Genomic DNA, 15,585 nt, shown 5'->3' with positions numbered 1-15,585 from the left:
AATAAAAAGAGTTGTATCTGTAGTACCTTTTTGAAAACTATTTTTCAATAGGAAAGAGCTAAGTCTTTCATATCAAGCTCTTGGAACTTATCTCAAACCATAAAGAGCTTTAGAGAGTTTAAAACATGGTTTGAAAAATTTTTGTTTTTAAAACCGGGAGGTTGTGCTACGTATACTTCTCTATCAATAATTCCATTTAAAAATGTGTATTTAACATCCATTTTTAAAAATTTAAACACTTTGTGGACTGCATATGCAAGCAATAATCTTATTGCTTCTATCCTTACAACTGGAGAAAATGACTCATCAAAAGTCAATGTATTTCTCTTGGTCATACTCTTGAGCTACTAGTCTAACTTTATTTCTAATAATATTACCATATTCACCCAATTTATTTCAAAAAATTTATTTGGTACCCGTTACCTTCTTATCATTCAGATTTGGCACCAAAATCCAAACCTTATTCTTTTCAAATTGGACCAGTTCCTCCTCCATTACCTTGACCCATAAAGGATCATCAAGGGCTTCCTTCAAATTTTGAGGTTTTACTTGAAATATGAGAGTATGATCATTTAGTTTCATCCTTATTCTATTAGGTGATCTTATGGTAACTCCTTGAGATGGATCTCCAATTATAAACTCTTATGGATAGTTTTTCAAGAACTTCCATTCTCTAGGTCTGGGTGTTGCAAGAGTAGATCTAGTATTGGTTGGCTCAACAATGTTGAAATTTTCAGAACTTTCAACATTGGTAAGAGACAAAATAGAATTGTCTCCTGTATTTTATTCTGCAAAATCAGTTACAGTATTTTCTATCAACGGATCTGATTTGGCATCACTTTGGGTTCCACTTGAATTCTGTTTAGTATCATTTTCTGCATTATTTTTTTCACTAACACTTATAAGAGTTATATTCATAAAATGTAACATGAATGGTCTCTTCAATAATTCTATGTTCCTTGAAATAAACTTTATAGGCTTTACTAGTGGTAGAGTATCCTATAAAAATACATTGATAAGATTTTGAATCAAATTTATTAAGATTATCTTTTGTGTTTAAAACAAAATATTTGCATCCAAAGATATGAAAGTATTTAAGGTTAGGAGAATCTTCTTTTCATAGCTCATATAGGATTTTCTTAAAATTTTTTGAATGATAGTTCGATTTAAAATATAACAAGCTGTGTTCACAGTTTCAGCCCAAAGAAATTTTGGAATTTCATTTTTACAAAGTATTGCCCTAGCCATTTTTTGAAAGCATCTATTTCTCCTTTCAACAACACCATTTTGTTAAGGTATTCTAGGACAAGAAAAATTGTGAGAAATATCAAATTCATCGCAAAAAGATTTAAAATCTTGGTTTTTAAATTCCTTTCCATAATTACTTCTTATGGAAACAATTTTTAAATCTTTTTTTATTTTGAATCTTTTTGCATAGAATTGAGAAGGTTGAAAAAGCACCATTTTTATGAGCTAAGAAAATAACTCATCCGAATCTTGTATAATCATCAATCACTACTAAGCCATAGTATTTTTCACCTAGGCTTTGAATCCTTGTGGGATCAAAAAGATCAATATGTAACAATTCCAATGGTCTTTTAGTTGAGATGTCATCTTTGGGTTTAAAAGAACTTTTTGTTTGTTTATCCATTTGACAAGTATGACAAGTTAGATCTTTGTCAAATTTGATTTTAGGAAGACCTCTAACCAAATTCTTTTTCACAAGCTTAGAAATTTGAAACATGCTAGCATTTCCAAATTTCTTATGCCATAACTATTTTTCGAATTCAAAAGATGTGAAACAAGCTACATTTTATTCTTTACGTTCTTCCAAGATGAGGCCATATACATTATTACATCTTTTAGCCACAAACAAAGTTTCATCTAAATTTTCACAAATAACTAAGCATTCCAACTTTTTGAAAATAACCAATAACCTAAATTACATAGTTGACTAATGCTTAGAAGATTATGTTTCACTCCATCAACCAAAAATACATCATTAATGAAGGTAGAAAAGCTCTTACCAGCCTTACCTACGGCCACTTTCTTTCCATTTCTATCATCACCAAAAGTCACAAAGCCTCCATCGTACTTATTGAGCTTGATGAAGAGCATAGACTTTTTGGTCATGTGCCTAGAGCATCCACTATCCAAGTAACACATGTCCTTCTTCCTTTTGGATGCTAGGCAAATCTGCATAATAGTCTTAAGTGACCTTAGGTATCCAAATCATTTTGGATCCTTTAATGTTAAACCTTCTTAGTTTTTCAAGAGCATTATATTTGCCTATCACCTTGTAGCCTTTATTACTGATCTTTCTTTCAAAGATGAAGTATTGAATAGGTAAATGACCAAACTAGTTGCATGTAAGACAAAAATTTTTGCTTGTTGATTTTTCAAAAAGATTTGAGGGTTGAAAACTTTTGTTTTTGGACGTTGAGACTTCATTTTCGAAACATAGTTGTTTAAAAATAATTTTTAGATTTGTCATGATACCCCAAGCCAGCCTTTGCAAACAGAGATCTTTGACTAGCTAATAATTTGTCTAAGTTTTCTGAACTTTGGGTAAATTTTGCTATGTCTTGATTCAAACTCTTACTCACATTATGCAACCTTTCATTTTCTTCAATGCAGTTCAAGAAAGCAGTGACAGAATGCTTTCCATTAAGAATTTTAATTTCATATTTAAGCCATTTATTTTCTTCAACAAGATCAACAGTATTTTTGGCTTCTTTTAATTTTTCTTTGAGATAAGCATTTTCATATTCAAGTTCATAGCATTAATTCAAAAATTTTCTAATTTTTTCAATGAGATCATCAATCATTTGATAGAGTTCATCATTAGTGGGTTCAAAATATGTTACCTCATCATCTTAAATGTGATTGGCCATTAAGCATGCTTGAAAGTTGTGATCAGATTCTTCATTCTCTTCAGAGTCATTTTTCAGATCTTCTCATGAAGTCATGAGCACCTTTTTCTTGTCCTTCCTAGTCTTGTCTTCCCTCTTGATCTTGGGACAATCATATTTGAAATGTCCAACTTTCTTGCAGTTATGACAGATGACATTGTTTATGTCTTTCTTTAGTTCCTTTGAGCTACCTTTTCTATTCCTTCTTCTTTGTCTCATCAGTCTTCTAAGTTTCTTAGCAAAAAATACAATCTTGTCATATGATAAACAGTCGTTGGAATCATCTTCAAATGATTCAGCACAAGATTTAAGAGCCACCTTTTTCTTTTTTGTAACATTTTTTATGTGAGTGATTTCATAAGCAAGTAAATTTCCTCTAAGCTCATCACAAGTTATTTTGTTCAGGTTACTGCTTTTGGAGATAATAGTAGCCTTGGTTTCTCACTCTTTTATTAGGCTTCTCAGAACTTTTTTCACCAGCACTTGTTTAGAATGAGTAATTCCCATAGCATCTAAACTATTTATGATGATAGAGAATCTCTCGAATATTTCATCTATTGATTCTCCTTCCTTCATAGAAAAATTTCATATTCCTTGCTCACCATGTCAATCCTTGTTTCTTTTACTTGCTAGGTGCCCTCATGTGTAACTTGGAGCTTAACACAAATTTTATTTGCTGTTTTTCATCTAGATACCTTCCTGTATTCCTCGAAGTTGATGACGCAGTTTAGCATGTTGACAGCTTTGGCATTAACCACCTTTTTCTTATCGTCTTCATTCTATTTTGCTTCTATTTTAGGAGTTACAACTCCTTCAACGCTTATTTTGGTTGGAATTTGAAAACCATTCATGATAATCTTCCAGAGGTTATAATCTATAGACTGTACAAAAATATTCATTCTTTCTTTTCAATAGTTGTAATTTTTTCCATTGAAGAATGAAAGTCTGTTGTTGGATTGTCCTTCTGTCAAAGTGTAAGCCACTGTATTCAATCCCATGTTGTTGGTCATTTGGATCTTTTCTCCAAGCTGTGAAACTTGATCTATTTCAGACCAAACTCTGATACCAATTGATGGATATCAGTGGTTTAGAAAAAGAGGAGTTGAATCTAGGCCTTTTTTAACTTTACTTGATTCTTCTTCAAACTGGATGAATTTTGTAGTATCTGTAAAGTCGCCTTGAGTTGTAAAGCAGGAGATACTTTTAATTTGTCTCTTGTCAATAGAGGAGGCAAAACAAAATTGTGAGAAGGGATAGATGATGTGAAGTATTTCTGATTATGAAAAGCAGTAGACAATTTTATTTTGTCTCTTAGAGAAGAAAACCAGAATCAGAACAGAGTAAGAAAATTAACACAGTGATATATCCTGGTTCAGCTACCTTGTGCAATGTAGCCTACATCTAGTCTCCATCACAACTATGATAAAATTTCACTATCTTTAACCATGATTATATTCACCAATTTTTCTAAGATTCAACCCAATCCTATCTGAGACAAACCCTAGATTTACAACTACTAAGTTCTCACTCAAATTAGCAAGGGAATCCCCTTGGAATCTTGATAACAAAACAGAAATACATACAAAGAATTTTTTAGATAAACATTTGACTTTTCTCCAAGTCTAACTCTCTCTACCTTTTTTCACTCAATGGCTTTTTCTTATATTCCTCACTGTAATGCCTTTTTTCCATTAAATCAAAGAAAGATTAAATTGAGAAAACAGAATAATCAATTGAACACCATGAAGGAGAAGAAGGTATAGCTCTATAAGCTATGAGAACCTAAACTTTGTGCTGTCACTCCTTACTCCAATCCTTGGCCATTTACCATTTTAATAGAGGAGTAAAGCTATTCCAAGGCTTGAAACTAGTCTTCAGAAACTTTGTTTGACTTCTTCTTTCCCAATATCAATAGCGGCTGCAATGCAAAAGAGAAATAGAGTAGCACCAGTGATTTAACAGTACATGCATCCATACCTTCTATCTTCTCTTTCATCCTTTTTTATTTTGCTTCACAAATCTAAACCATGTATCAAAACATTAGCTCCAAGTTTGTTTCTTGTCTATTTATTTGTTGTAAAGCTCCATAACCTCCATTTGAATCAGATTTTTTATTCTGTATATGCAAAAGGAGGATTTCTTCAACAATCTTCAATAAAACACAAATGTGGAAAGATTTCTTCTGATAAGTCTTTGGATATGATCTTTGCTTTTAACCCTAGCTTGTTTGACTTTCTCTTCTTGCTTAGATTTAATAACCTACTTTTTTTATTTCTTATTTGAGCCCTAATCTGTTTGCTTCTTTCTTACTTTCTTTTTGAACTTTCACGTGGGTGAGAGAAGAGAGAGAAGAAAGAGTTTTGGTTCGGTGGCTTTGTGATTTGGTTCAGATAAAAATGGAGTTCTATTATTTAGTTAGTCACCAAATAAGTGAATGGATTTGGTTCAACAGTTGGGCCTAATGCATGTTTTTGAACTAGGCTTATTTTTTTCTTCTTCTTTTTGTTTTGAAGATCAGCAACTTTTCTTTGTATTTAGCCTGATGCTTTGCTTTTGTTTTTTATGAGAAAACATTCTCTTGAGCTATGAGTGTATGTGAGTTTGAAGCTTGTTGTTGGACCAATTTGTTTGATATTAATTTCCTACATAATTAAGTAAACTAATCACACACATAATTGGACTTTTAACTCAATAATAATGTTTAGTCATCATCAATTAATTTCTTGTTAGTTCTTTAAACTCAACATGTAAAAATATTATACAACAACAACAACAACAACAACAACAACAACAACAAAAAAGCCTTGTCCCACTAAGTGGGGTTGGCTACATGAATCAAACGACGTTATTGTGCTCTGTCATGTGTCATGTCTACAGAGAGACTATTTACATGTAGATCTCGTTTGACCACCTCATGGATGGTCTTCTTAGGTCTTCCTCTATCTTTCGCCCCTTGTCCATCTTCTATCTCATCCACCCTCTTGACTGGATGTTCTATCGGTCTTCTTCTCACATGTCCAAACCACCTAAGACGTGATTCAACCATCTTTTCCACAATGGTGCTACTCCAACTCTCTTCCTTATATCTTCATTCCTTATTTTATCCAATCGCGTATGACCACTCATCCATCTCAACATCTTCATCTCTGCCACACTCAGCTTATGTTCGTGCCCCCCTTTAGCCATAAAGCATAGCCGGTCTTATAGCGGTGCGATAGAATTTACCTTTAAGTTTTAAAGGCACTTTTTGTCGCATATAAAACCAGATGCACTCCGCCATTTTGACCACCCTGATTGGATCCTATGATTTACATCCTGTTCAATCTCTCCATTATCCTGTATGATGCACCCCAGATACCTAAAATTTTTAACTTTTCGTAGGGTGTTTTCTCCAATCTTCACCTCTATATTAGGATTTTCCCTTCTCGAACTGAACTTACATTCCATATATTCCGTCTTACTACGGCTTATGCGCAGACCATACACTTCTAAAGCTTCTCTCCATAATTCCAACTTCTTATTTAGGTCTTCCCTTGACTCTCCCATAAGGACGATATCATCGGCAAAAAGCATGCACCATGGCACAGGCTCTTGGATGTGCTCTGTGAGTACTTCCAAGACTAATGTGAAAAGGTATGGATTTAAGGATGATCCCTGGTGTAATCCTATACCAATAGGAAATTCTTCTGTCACACCACCTTGAGTCTTCACACTAGTTGTGGCCCCATCATACATATCTTTAATTGCACGAATATATGCGATCCTTACCCTCCTCTTTTCTAAAACCTTCCATAAGACCTTCTTTGGTACCCTATCATACGCTTTTTCCAAATCAATAAACACCATATGTAGATCCCTTTTATTACTACGATACCTCTCCATCATCCTTTTTAAAAGGTATACCGCTTCAGTGGTAGATCTGTCTGGCATGAATCCAAATTGGTTCTCTGTTACTTGTGTCTCTTTTCTCAACCTCCGTTCTATTACCCTTTCCCATAACTTCATGGTATGACTCATAAGCTTGATCCCGCTATAGTTTCCGCAACTTTGTATATCCCCTTATTCTTGTAGATAGGTATCAAGGTGCTCTTTCTCCACTCATCAGGCATCTTCTTTGACCTTAAAATCTCATTAAAAAGCTTGGTTAACCAGTTGATGCCTTTTTCTCTTAGACCCTTCCAAACCTCAATCGGGATATTATCAGGTCCTACTGCCCTGCCATTTTTCATCTGCTTTAGAGCATCTTTTACCTCGAAGTCTCGAATTCTTCGATAGTAGTCAAAGTTTTGATCTTCTTCCCTTGTGCATAATCGACTATTACATGTACATAAAAAATCAACTATTAAATCAGTCACTATATATGTGTTTATCAATATATACATATATTATTTTACTTATTTTTAATGTGTGTTTTATATTTTAATATATATACTATACCGAATAATTGCTTTTTAGTTGATTTTTTTTTGTGTCATATAGAATGATTAATTGTTGTTATTTAGGAGTGTGATTGATCTTTTGAAATTAATATTTAATATGAATAGCAATTTTTTTAAATTGGTTATTATTATGACTTACTGGAAAATAATTGATAAAAATTTGGGTAAGACCTTATATTGGCTTTCAAAAATGAGACATTAAATTAGTTGAGGATTTATATATGGATTTATTATTGCCTTAAAGTTTTGGGGTAAGATGATGCGACTAACTCAATATATGGCTTAAAGTCTGTGATCTCCAAACTTAGTGCCTCTCCTTCCTATCAATAGAATAAAATCCACTTATTCATATAGATTTTGATTGATTCATAAGCAATGGTGGTGGTTACATCCAAGTATGGGATCCTTCGATCAAAGCCTTCTCAACAGTGGTGGTAGTGTAGCATGAATTCTAACCTTGTACAAAAACCTATGGGCTAAGAAACAAAGATGAAATTTTATGGTTCAAACCCAGTGAATATACTTTTTTGTGGTGGAATATGATTGTTCTTTCGATCTTTGAGTTAGTATAGATAGACAATGTCCCAATGACAAATTGAGACATGTCTCTTTTAGTTAATCTATAGAAATTGTTAAATATGGAATTATTCTTACATCAGAAGCATCAACAAAGTGCATGTATGAAAATGAGTATATATAGAGAGATTTGTGTTGCTTTGATTTGCCCTAGTCAGAAAATACTAATAAATTTGCGTATCTGATTTTTCTTTTTGTCTATATACCCTTCTATTATTATATATATTATTATGAGATATATGTTTTGAAAAAGTAAGTCTAGGTGACAAACATTTTTTTTTTATTTAGCTAATAAAACTTATTTTACCCAACATGTAGTCTATTTTTATAAGTGGGTTTAGGATTATAAAAGGAGAAGAGACCACAATGGGTCATGATAGTTAATTATCATATCATCATATCAATTAGTCTGTCAATATTAGCGTTAACTCTACTTTATTTGCTGAGTTGTTATTGAAGAGAAGTCTAAGAATTATTATAATCTTCGAAGATTAATTTTAAAGAAATTAATAGTACAATTAAAATTTCAAAAGTCAATTAATATATGCATGGGTTAAATCTCAAGAACGACTTTAAAAATTTAGTAATATAAATTGATAAAATGCAAAAAAATTAATATATTATTCTCTCATAAACCAAGTATTATTCCTATCACTCTTTTCTATTTATAATCCCAAGAGTTTATTCTATCAGAACTGCATGTTGTTTGCATGATTGTTGATATTTATGAGTTAGGCTACATATTCAATTTTTTTAACTAAATTTAATAAAATTAGCCTAAATTCAATAAAAATTAGTTTTATTAGTAACAGCGTGAATATTGTTTCTAATTGTAAATATTTTTGCGTTTTTTTTTTTCCTTCTCTTTCTCTTTTTTTTTCTCTTTTTTTTTGCGTTTCTTTTTTTTTTCGTGTATTTTCTTCTCGATCATCATTCTTTTATTAATATTGTTGCTGTGTTTTTTTCCTTTCCTCCTCCTCTTCCTAGTAATTTTGCAACATTATGTATTTCTTTTTATTTATTTGATTTTTTTATTCTTATTGAGAGATTAAAATCAGAAGAATAATGAGAAGGTAAAATAAGAAGAAGATAATGAACAAAAAAAAAATGATGATGATGATGATATAATGATAAAAAATAAGAAGGATGAGGAGTTGTTGAATTCGGTGCATTCTGTATTTGAATTTCGGTGCATTTTAGTTTTAACTTGTTTTGTTAAAAAAAATTCGGTGCATTCTAAATTGAACTGTTATACATATAAAAAGAAGACAACGATAATAACAATAACGATAACGATAATGATAATAATGAAGATAATGGAAGAGAAGGAGGAAGAGAGAAAAGAAAAGAAGAGATCGAAAAAATTTAAATGAAAAATGATGATGAAGAAGAGGAGGAGGAGGAGAAAGAGGAGGAAGTATGGTGATAGTAGTAACAACTAACAACGACGATAATAAAAAAAAGATTAAAAAAAAGAAAAAAGAAGAAAAAAATAAAAAAATAATTATATATAGTGATATATTTAGTGATGTGTAAATATTAATTAAATTATATCAACTTAATTAAATTTAATTAAATAATTAATTTAGTTGTAGAGTATTATTCGAGAGTTATTCCTATTTGAAAAGAATTACCTAAACACAATATTTGTTTGGAAAATAAGGACCAGAGTGAATCTCTAACGTGTATGCCTGAGGCAGCGACAGATGTCTGTAAAAGCTTTTTGAAACTTAAGCCAGTAAATATTCAAGTAGTAAATAAAAGCTTATCGAGATTTGTCATAAACCTAGGGCCTTAGGGCCCATCTTTTTGAAATCGTGGTATGGTAGAGCTGGCTATTTAATTCTACGATGCCAACCAAGTTGGGTTGGTCTAATGGTTAGCTCACTAGTCCGCTTAAGCAAGTGTCGGGGGTTCGAATCCCGCCTTGTGCATGCAGTAACCCATTGGCCAGCGGTAAACCCTTAAATGGAGCTCAGTACCGCGACGGATTAGTTCTTGACCTGCCGGGTTGGGGGATACCGTGGGAAACCAAAAAAAAAAAAAAATTCTACGATCCCATATAATAATAATAATAATAATAATAAAAAAATGAGGGAATACAATATTTTTTAAGCTGAATACTCATATATAATTATTTTTATATAAAAATAAATAAATATAAGTTTGTACCATTATTTAATTATGCAAATTTATTTTCGATTCATACATATTATGCATTTTAAGAGATTCGATTTTATTTTTTTATGGTATCTTTTAATTTAGCAAGTTAGCGATTTTTTTTCTTAAAGATATTAAATTTATTCATTAAAAAATGAGTAAATATTTGTCTAAGTTATAGGACAATAAAAAAAGATAGAATTTGTTTGGTAGACACTAAATTGCCTCAATACATTAATAATACTATTGAAAGGAAAAAGCAATAAAGATAAGAGAGAGAATAGAAAAGATAAAGTAAAAAGTGGGTCAAAGAAAATTGACCGATGGATTTAGTTTTTCACTAATTAATCTCAACAAAGCAGTGTAAATTTTTATTAGATTTGAGCTCTGATTCTCGAATATTAATTTATTTTTTGCCTTCTAAATATTCTAACAAAAACATGCTAAAATATCTACCTTTCTCCCACCTTTATGTCTACCTTACAATGCTGACAGTGACACTTTTCACCATTGACGGAAGCTTGTGAAGTTGTGGTTGATGATGTTTGCATTGAATGGACTCTGCTCCCAGAAGATCCTCGATTCAGAGCATTGGGTAAGGCAGTAATTAATGGTTTCTTCCTCCATTTGACATCTTGGGCAGTTGGGGCTTGTGAAAGGGAATCGCCGGTGAAGAAGAGATATGACCGGTATCCGTTTGTGAAAGTATTTTCAAATAAAAATGTAGACTTTGTGAAGAAGTCTTCACTTTCAGAGATCTTTACAAACTGAGGTAATTGGATTCTCTCCAAGTTCTATTTCTGGCTTTGCATAAAAAAATTAGTATGCTATCTGATAGCCCGAAGCCACATCATACGATTTGAATTTGTTGAGGGACCATTGCAGAACATCTTCCCCTTCTACTGGCTTAATTGATTGGATTCTGCTTCTAACTTCAGATGGAAAGATTTTATTTAATATGTCCTATTTCCATTTTCTGTTTTATGTCAATAAGTCCCTAGTCCATATATGTTGACCAGGATTAGAATGTGAGATCATTTCAAGAGCAATGCTCATTAGATATGGAGGAGGTAGCCAAGGGTCAGCAATTATTTGGATTGTAGAGCTGGAACCTACTTTTCAATTGAGGCCTTTCTCAACAACTTTTTTGTCCTCCAACATATTCCGACATCCCCACGAAGGTGAGTTTTTTGATTCAGCATTCATTGAGTTATCATATCTATAGTACTTCTCCCTATATATCTGAGCTAGAATAGATTGAAATTTTGTTGTGATTTGCCAAAATTGCTTGTCTAGTAAAGTTAGATTTTGAGCTCTAAGATCTTTAAAATCAAGACCTCCTTCCCTTTTTGGCCATGTCATTTGGTTCCAGCTAATCCAGGCCATATGCCTTTCATTACCTCTCTGACCCCACCAGAAATTTGTCAAAATAATGTGAATTTCAGACAGTAAAGTGTCCGATAATTTAAAGAAAGAGAGTGTGTAAACTAGCACTGTCTTACCAACTGCTCTTAATAAAATCTGCTTGCCTTCTGTTGATAATAAATTTTGCTGCCATCCGTTAACCTTCTTCCTTAACTTCTTCTTAATTTCATTAAAGGTTTCTCTTTTAAACTTGTGAATAAAAGAAAGAAGTTCCAAATATTTGTCCTGAGCTCCAATATGGTGGATATTTAGTTTGCCTGCCACAAGAATTCGAATGGAGGAAGGAGTGTTATTACTAAAAAAATACTGTTGATTTATCCAAATTGATCTATTGACCACTAAATCTTTTATATGAGTTCAGCAAAGCTAAGAATGTTGTCATAATTATCCTCTGAAATTTTACAAAAAAGAATGGAATAACAAATTAGTGATTAATTTATCGAAGATCTAAATTTTAATTATGTATTTATTGTTGGCCAATAAATTTAACTTAATATATAGATAAAATATTATTCAAACTTCCAACTATTATTTAAACGAATAAATAAGCTGACTATTCGATCGAGCTAAGTTAGTTTTTAATTTCCTTTTTTTTTGTCATACAACACACACATATTTCTCACACACACTAACCTAGCACCTTCACTAGGATTGGATCCTGGTGTGGCTTCATTTGAGGCAAACATCTTTGCCATTACATCACATGTCTTAACCACATTTTTCGATTTCCTTATCTATTGCAATCATGGTCACTTTTTTTTTTTTTTTGGGTATTTTGCAATCATGGTCCCTTGATAAACCGTTCTGAGGCTGCGCCCATAGGAGGCCCATGAGAGCCTTTCGGGCTTGCACGAAACAAATTCTTATCAGGGGCCCCAAATTTCCTTGTATCTCAAAAGAAACAAATAAATGATGACGAGAAAACTACCGTCAATTAAACCAAAATTACTCTCAAGGTTGCAAAAGAATAATGAAGCGGAGTCCAAAAAAATGTTATCTACTTGTTTGAATTGTTAAAATTCGAAAGAGTTTTGTTAGTAACTATTTTAACAACATTTTATAAGAGTTTAAAAGTAAATAGCTTTTATTAAAAATATAAATTTTTAGAAGCAAAATGAACAAAATTCTTAAGGACCTATTTGTTCTTCGAACTTTATTTGCAAAATGACGTCAAGGACTTATATGTCCTTCGAACTTTATTCTCCTTCCAGCGTGGCACCGTAACGGACACCTGGACACTGTTTCAGCCACGTCAGTCAGTTCCGTTTGGTGTATGAGAGACAAATAGATGGAAGGACTAAATTGTCCTCCGTTTGTTAAAGTCAGGGACTTTTTTGTATTTAAATTTTGTCAGGGATGTATTTGTCAAAAATTTAAAAAGTCAGGGACCTATCTATCTTTTTTCCCAAAAAAAAATAGATTATGCTAGATGAACAATAGAGAAGCAAATAACATGAACAACGATATGCATTTTAGGCCTAATAACCATAAAAAAAAAAACTTAACCCACATAAAATCTTAGCCCCTTTTTTTACAGCAGCCTCCCAAATGCATACTCATCTTCTCCGTCGTGCCGTCGCATCTCCACTGTATCGTTGACTCTTTTTCTCCGTTGTGCCATCGCCATCTCATTTCCACCTCAGCGCTGCCTTCACTGTGACGCCGCTCACTATTGCCGGCACGAAGCTTTTCAGTACTACATTCATCCACCGTCACCGCAACAAAGCCACCTTCTCGTCGCGTCTTCTCCTCTTCCAACAAGACGCAAGTACCCACGCCGTCGCTGCCCCTCAAGAGCTCCGTTCTATGCATCCTCCCCAACGCCGCGTTTCTATCTAGCATGGTCGCTGTCACAACCTTGAACTAGCGCCGATCGTCCTCCTTGCTGCTGCAAAAGAAGAAATTGGGGGTAGCAGTGAAAGACAAGAGCAAGAAGGGTGCATGGGTGTTCTTGAAGCCTCTCACCTAGGATCTATGGATGACCACTGGTTATTCGTTCGTGTTCTCTGGATTCGTGGTGTGGGTTCTTGAGTACCGCTTCAACAAAGATTTTCGTGGCCTTCCTTCTCACCAGGTCAGCACCAGTTTGTGGTTTTCCTTCTCCACCATGGTCTTTGCTCATCGTATGCATGCATCCTCCACTACTCTTCATTATCCACTTCTTATTACATATTAAATATTAAACATGCTAATCAAATGGTTTTTTTATTTAAATAAGTATAAGAAAATGATTAATTTTCAGAATATAAATGGATAGAAATTTGTAATAAAATCTGCATGGCCATCTCACGGACAGCATAAATAAAATAGAATTACACTCCATTTTAAGAAAGACGTCAACGAAATGGAGCCTTTAATTCACATGCATCAACCCTGTCAACTTCATTTCGTTGGCGCCTGTCCTGGTGTAATTCCATTTCGTGTATGCTGTCCTTGAATTAGTCACGCACATTTTGTTCCAACTTTCGATCTATGCGTATTCTAGGAATTAATAATTTTTTAAAACTTATTTAAATAAAAATGCCCTAATTAAATGAGGTTATAGATAGACTAATTTGAGTCAATTGGAGGGAGAAGAAATTGGAGATTTTTTTTTAGTGGTGTTTAATAGTGAACATCCACATCTTAAAAAAACAATCATCTTTGTATATAGTAAAATAAAGGGATAAGTATTGTTTTAGTTCCTAATGTTGAGGGTCAGAATCGAAACCGTCCCCGACGTAATTTTTTATTTAGAATCATCCTTAAAATTTTTTTCGTATTAAAATCGTTCTTTTTAATAAATTTTTTATTTAATTACTAAATTATCCCTATTAATAAAAAAATTATAAAATTAAAAAAAAAAAAGAAAACACACGAGGGGTGAGGGGAGAAGGAAAAAGGGGAAGGGCGCAAAGGAGTGGGGGAAGGAACATGGGAAAGGGAGAGGGAGAGGGAGAGGGGGAGGGAGAGGGTGAAAGGGGAGGGGGGACGGCGCCGGCGAAGGGGGAGCTTTCTGCTTCTGCTTGAGCTTTTGCTTCTGCTTCTGTGACTGCTGCGTCGCCGGGAAGGGGAGCCCGACGTGAGGAGGGCAGCGCGCCAAGGAGAGAGACGGATTTGAGGCTGAGCTGGGTTCCTACCACTGCCGATCTGCCCAGCCGCCGTCGCTCCATTGCCCACGAGCTGCCGGTGGTTCTGCTTCGGCTTCTGCATATGCTTCTTCTTCTGCATCTGCTTCTGCTTGAGCTTCTGCTTGAGTTTCTGCTTCTGCTTCTGCTTTTACTTTAATTTTGATTTTGATTTGTTGTTTTCTGATTTTATTGTTGTTGTGTGTTGATTTTGTTGTTGAATTTGTTGAATTTGTGTTGATTTATTGAATTTCTGATTCCCTGATTTGTTGAATTTGTGTTGATTTCATTGATGTTGTTATTTTTTGTGGTGGAGGTGCTGGTGGTGGTGGTGGTGGTGGATGGTATTTTTGTCCGAAAAAAGTTAAAAGGACGATTTTAATATGAAAAAAAATGTTAAGGATGATTCTAAATAAAAAATTACGTTGGGAACGATTTCGATTCTGACCCTCAACGTTAGGGACCAAAACAATACTTATTCCTAAAATAAACATTTTGTGTGGATGCAAAATTAAGTAAATCAAGTAAAATATCAATTGTATATCCAAATAAACATCCACTTTAGAATGAAAAGAACTATGAGTATACATAGTAAAATGAACATTCGATTTAGTTAATAAAAAAAAAGTAACAAAACAGCAGGTGTAGGGACAATGGGGTCGGGACATAGCGGCCACGGTGGCACAAGATTGCGAAAGAGCAATTGCAGTAAAAATAAAAAAAAATGATTCAAAATTATAACTAAATCTAATTAATTTAAAATTTAATTTTTAAAATTAAAATTAACTTTTCTTTTATTATGATTAATTTTAATTAATTCATAATTTAATTTTTAAAATTAAAATTAACTTTCTTTCTTTTGACCTATTGTTACGTTGTTTAGAAAAAGTGTTATTTTTTTATATTTTCTCAAAAAAATAAAAATATTTGACAACAAAAAAATACTCATAATTTATTTTATTTAAT

Source organism: Arachis ipaensis, chromosome B6 (assembly GCF_059453495.1).
Source record: "Arachis ipaensis isolate K30076 ecotype BB chromosome B6, ASM5945349v1, whole genome shotgun sequence".
In the NCBI taxonomy this organism is placed as follows: Eukaryota; Viridiplantae; Streptophyta; class Magnoliopsida; order Fabales; family Fabaceae; genus Arachis; species Arachis ipaensis.
The sequence above is the reverse complement of the archived record's forward strand: the minus strand, read 5'-3'. Positions refer to the sequence as shown.